We start from the raw sequence: 6,000 nt of genomic DNA, 5'->3' as shown, positions 1-6,000 counted from the left end.
TCAATTTTCATTCTTTTACATGTGGCTGTTCAGTTTTCCCAGCACCATTTGTTGAAGAGACTTTCTTTTCTCCATTGTATGCCCTCAGCTCCTTTATTGAAGATTAGCTGTCCATAGATGTGTGGTTTTATTTCTGGGCTTTCAATTTTGTTCCATTGATCTGTGCACCTGTTTTTGTACCAGTACCATGCTGTTTTGATTACTGTAGCTTTGTAGTATGTTTTGAAGTCAGGGATTGTGATGCCTCCAGCTTTGCTCTTTTTTCTCAGGATTGCTTTAGCAATTCAGGGTCTTTTGTAGCCCCATCTGAATTTTAGGATTCTTTGTTCTATTTCTGTAAAGAATGTCATTGGGATTCTGATTGGGATAGCACTGAATCTGTAGATTGCTTTAGGTAGTATGGACATTTTAACTATGTTTATTCTTCCAATCCATGTACATGGAATGTCTTTCCATCTCTTTATGTCGTCATCAATTTCTTTCAGACAAGCCTTGTCGTTTTCGTTGTATAGGTCTTCCACTTTCTTGGTTAAATTTACCCAAGGTATTTTATTCCTTTTGTTGTGATTGTGAATGGGATTGTGTTCTTGAGTTCTTTTTCTGTTAGTTCGTTGTCAGAGTATAGAAATGCTACTGATTTATGTAAATTGATTTTATACCCTGCAACTTTGCTGTAGTTGTTGATTATTTCTAATAGTTTTCCATTGGATTCTTTGGGGTTTTCTACATATAAGATCATTTCAACTGCAAACAGCAAGAGTTTCACTTCTTCATTGCCTAGTTGGATCCCTTTTATTTCTTTTTCCTGCCGAATTGCTCTGGCCAAAACCTCCAGTACTATGTTGAATAAGAGTGGTTAGAGTGGACACCCTTGTCTTGTTCCTATTCTCAGAGGGATGGCTTTCAGTTTTTGCCCATTGAGTATGATGTTGGCTGTGGGTTTGTCATATATGGCCTTTATTATGTTGAGGTACTTTCCTTCTATACCCATTTTATTGAGAGTTTTATCATAAATTGCTGTTGGATCTTGTCAAATGCTTTCTCTGCATCTATTGAGATGATCATGTGGTTTTTGTTTCTCATTTTGTTAATGTAGTATATCATGTTGATTGACTTGCGGATGTTGAACCATCCCTGTGTCCCTGCTATAAATCCCACTTGATCATGGTGTATAATCTTTTTAATGTATTGCTCTATTTGGTTTCCCAAAATTTTGTTGAGGATTCTGGCATCTATTTTCATCAGTGATATTGGCCTGTAGTTTTCCTTCTTCGTGTTGTCCTTGTCTGGTTTGAGGATCAGGGTGATGTTGGCTTCACAGAATGTGTTAGGGAGTGCTCCATCTTACTCAATCTTTTGGAATAGTTTGAGAAATATAGGTATTAAATCTTCTTTGAATGTTTGGTAGAATTCTCCAGAGAAGCCGTCTGATCCTGGACTTTTATTTTTGGGGAGATTTTTGATTACTGCTTCAATTTCTTTACTAGTGATTGGTCTATTCAGATTCCCTATTTCTTCCTGCTTCAGTTTATGGAGGTTGTAAGAGTCTAAGAATTTATCCATTTCTTCTAGGTTGTCCAATTTGTTGGTATATAGTTTTTCATAGTATTCTCTTATGATCTTTTGTATTTCTGTGGTATCCGTTGTGATTTCTCCTCTCTCATTTCTAATTTTATTTATTTGAGTCTTCTCTCTTTTTTTCTTAGTGAGCCTGGCTAAGGGTTTGTCAATTTTATTTATTTTTTCAAAGAACCAACTCTTTGTTTCATTGATCCTTTCTACTCTTTTTTTTGTTTCAATTTCATTTATTTCTGCTCTAATTTTTATTATTTCCTTCCTTCTACTGACTTTGGGCTTTGTTTGTTCTTCTTTTTCTAATTCTGTTAGGTGTCGTTTGAGATTGCTTATCTAAGACTTTTCTTGTTTATTGAGGTGAGCCTGTATTGCAGTGAATTTCTCTCTTAGGACAGCTTTTGCTGCATCCCAAATGAGTTGGTATGGCGTGTTTTCATTTTCATTTGTCTCCAGGTAATATTTGATTTCTTCTTTAATTTTTTCAATGATCCATTGTTTATTCAGTAGCATATTGTTTAGTCTCCAAATTTTTGCCCCTTTCCCAGTTTTATTCTTGTAGTTGATTTCTAGTTTCATAGCGTTATGGTTGGAAAAGATGCTTGCTATTATTTCAACCCTCTTGAATTTGATGAGGCTTGCTTTGTTTCCCAAGATATGGTCTGTCCTTGAGAATGTTCCATGCGAACTTGAGAAGAATGTGTAACCTGCTGTTTTTGGATGGAGTGTTCTATATGTATCCATTAAGTCCATCTGGTCTAGTTTTTCATTTAATTCTATAATTTCCTTGTTGACTTTCTGTCTGGATGATCTATCCATTGGTGTTAGTGGGGTGTTTAGGTCCCCTACTATTATTGTATTGTTGTTGATGTCTCCTTTTAATTTTGTTAATAGTTGCTTTACATACTTTGGTGCTCCTGTGTTTGGTGTGTATATATTTATAAGTGTTATGTCTTCTTGGTGGAGTGTCCCTTTTATCATTATAAACTGCCCCTTTTTGTCTCTCTTTATCTGTTTTGCTTTGAAGTCTACTTTGTCTGATATAAGTATGGTAACACCAGCTTTCTTATGTTCATTATTAGCTTGGAGTATCATCTTCCATCCCTTCACTCTGAGTCTGTGTTTGTCTTTGGGGCTGAGGTGTGTTTCCTGGAGGCAGCATATTGTTGGGTCTTGTTCTGTAGCCCATCCTGCCACTCTGTGTCTTTTGATTGGAGAGTTCAATCCATTTACATTTAGAGTGATTATTGAAATGTGGGGGCCTAATGTTGCCATCTTATCGCTTGTTTCCAGTTCTCTTGCATTTCGTTTGTTTCTTGTCCCACGATTTTTGGACTACCAATTCAGGTAGGTAGTTTGCTATATTGGCTTTCTTCTTCTTTGTAATTTGTGTCTTTATTCTTGTTATTTGTGTAGTGGTTACCATGTGGTTTGTGTAAAACATTTCGTAGATGAGATAGTCCATTTTCTGATAGCCTCTTATTTCCTTAGATTAAGCCGTTCCATTGCTTTCCTCTTCCCCTTCTAGGTTGTTGTTGTCAGATTTTTTTTTCTTCCTTCTTATGTTGTGAGCTTGTGGTTAAAATGACAAGACTATATTTATTCTTGGTGTTTCCCTTCCTTTTATCTTTAGTGTTATGCTTAGCCTTTGCTAACCTGTGCTGATGGAGACCTGCAACTTTCTGATTTTGTCTTTCTACTTATCTCCTTTGCTGTGGGTTTTGTAACCATTTTCCTTTTTTTTTTTTTTTTCTTCCAGGTATGAGGGTCTTCCTGAGCATTTCTTGTAGGGGAGGTCCTGTGATGATGAACTCCCTTAACTTTTGCTTATGTGGGAAAGTTTTTATTTCTCCATCATATTTGAAGGATATTTTCGCTGGATAGAGTATTCTTGGCTGCAAGTTTTTGTCCTTCAGAGTTTTTGAATATATCATTCCACTCTCTTGTAGCCTGTAAGGCATCTGCTGACAACCTTATGGGGGTTCCTTTGTAGTTTATTTTCTTCTGCCTTGCTGCCCTTAGTATTTTCTCTTTGTCATTGACTTTTGCAAGCTTCACTACTATATCCCTTGGGGTTGGTCTTTTTACATTGATAAAGTTTGGAAATCTATTAGCTTCTGTCACATGGAATTCCATCTCTCTCCCCAGGTTTAGGAAGTTCTCAGTCATTATTTCTTTGAACAGGCTTTCTGCCCCCTTCTCCTTCTCTTCTCCCTCTGGGTTACCTATAATCCTTATGTTGCATTTCCTAATTGAGTCAGATATTTCTTGGAGAGTTTCTTCATTTCTTTTTAGTCTTAGTTCTCTCTCCTCCTCTATTTGCAGCATTTCTATATTCCTATGGTCCAAATTGCTAATTCTGTTTTCCATATTATCAACCCTACTGTTCAGAGAGTCCAGATTTTTCTTAATCTTCTCTATTGTGTTCTTCACCTGCAACATATCTGATGGGTTCTTCTTTATAGTATCAATCTCTGTTGTGACATAGATCCTATACTCATTGAGTTGTCTATCTGTATTCTCTTTTAACTCATTGAGTTTTTTAATGATGGCTATTTCGAATTCATTGTCATTTAGGTTATAGATTTCAGTGTCTTTGGGATTGTTTTCTGGGTACTTGTCATTTTCCTTCTGTTCTTGAGATTTAATATATTTTTTCATACTGCTTGATGGTGTGGATTTGTGCCTCTGCATATAGAGTTTAGTTACTGCTTCCACTTGCTTCTACTGGGGGGCGGGGGGGGGGGGGTTGGGGTTTGCAGCAGCTGTGTAATCTGTACTGACCAGGATCCCTATCAGCTGTTGCTGACCTGACCTGGGCCCCTCCTCATGATCACAGTGGCCCTGTGGGGTCTCTCATCAGCTGGGGGGACAATCGCAAGGGGGCCTTTGGGTTGCTGGTACCTGCTGTCACAGACTGCCTAGACATGCTCCCTCCTTAGGGTCTGCAGCAGTGTTATGGGCTTTCACAGCAGCCGGTATCAGGTTCACCAAGACTCACAGCTCTGCCACTGTCAGGACCTGCAAGATCTCACTTGTCCACTATGGGCTGCAGCAGAGCTATGGGTATCTACTGCAGTCTGTGGTTAGCTCACCCAGCTGTGCTATTTCTGCCCCAGGGCCTTCCAGCCTTGTGACTGCCAGGCAGAGCCTCTCCACTAACGCTGCACAGAGGCTTTCCCTGTGGCTGTTGTGGGACCATGGATTTTCCCCCTGGACCAAGGAGCAGTCTTGCTGGGGCTCCAACTTGCTACCACCCACTCACATGGTCTCTCTGGGTCTCATTTGCCCCCTCTGGGCCACAGCAGGAGTTTGTGTGTTAGAGGTGGCTGGGGGGTTGCTGCTGTGGGCTGAGCTTCTTTTGCCCAAGGGCCTCCCAGTGTTCTGAATGCTAGGTGAAGCCTCTCTGCTAATGCCGAGTAGAGGCTTTCCCTTTGGCTGCTGTGGGACCATGGATTTTCCCCCTGGACCATGGAGCAGTCTCACTGGAACTGCAACCTGCCACTGCCCACTCACATGGTCCCTCTGGGTAGGGATACCTTGTTTTAATAAATAAATATACCAAAGACCTATGAATTTCATAATTTCTGATAGAGTTGTCAAGAGGCTGGTCCCTCACACTAGGAGTCAGAGTCTCCCTCTCTCTCTTTCTCAGGAGGAGGCCCAAGGAGAAAAACCAGAGGAGACCAGCATGCCCAGAAGGAACTTTCTTCACCTCTTTTCTTCCTCCGTGGACTTGAGTGTATGAGATGCACAGCCTGCCAGAAGGAGAGATGCCTCACTGGGAAGGTTCTGACAGGCTTCCTTCCCTGACCCGGCTGAATTATGGTTTTTAGTACCAGAATTAGATGAACAAAATCAGTACATTACTGAGTGTTCCTCAGGAACGTACATACTACTTTGGATCTTTCCATTATTTTATCTCTGTTAAAAGTTAAATGCTGTGTTATAGTGAGTATTGGTGAAGATGTGGTGGTGCAGAACTGTCAAACAATGCTGGTGGGAGCATAGAGTGGTATAATCACATTGGAAAATTTTTTTGTGGTTTCTACTAAAGCTAAATATATGCCTACCCTCAGAAATTCCACTACTAGGTATGCAGACAAGAGAAACAAGTGCATATGTCCAAAAACAGACTTGTATAAGAATGTTCATAACCATTTTTATTCATAATAGCCTCCAAGTGGATACAACTTAAATGTACACCAACAAGAGAATAGATAAATTGTATTATATTCACTTAGTGGAATACTACACAGCAAAAAAAAAATAATAATAATGAGGTAGTGGAACATTCAAAAACATGGGTGAATCTCACAGACATTATGTTAAGTGAAAGAAACTAGATACAAGAGAGAACACACTGTATGATATAACTTATATGAAATTCAAGAAGGCAAAACTAAATGATAATGATTGAAGTCAGAA

This window comes from Equus quagga, chromosome 2 (assembly GCF_021613505.1).
Source record: "Equus quagga isolate Etosha38 chromosome 2, UCLA_HA_Equagga_1.0, whole genome shotgun sequence".
Lineage (NCBI taxonomy): Eukaryota > Metazoa > Chordata > Mammalia > Perissodactyla > Equidae > Equus > Equus quagga.
This window is presented reverse-complemented; position numbering follows the sequence as displayed.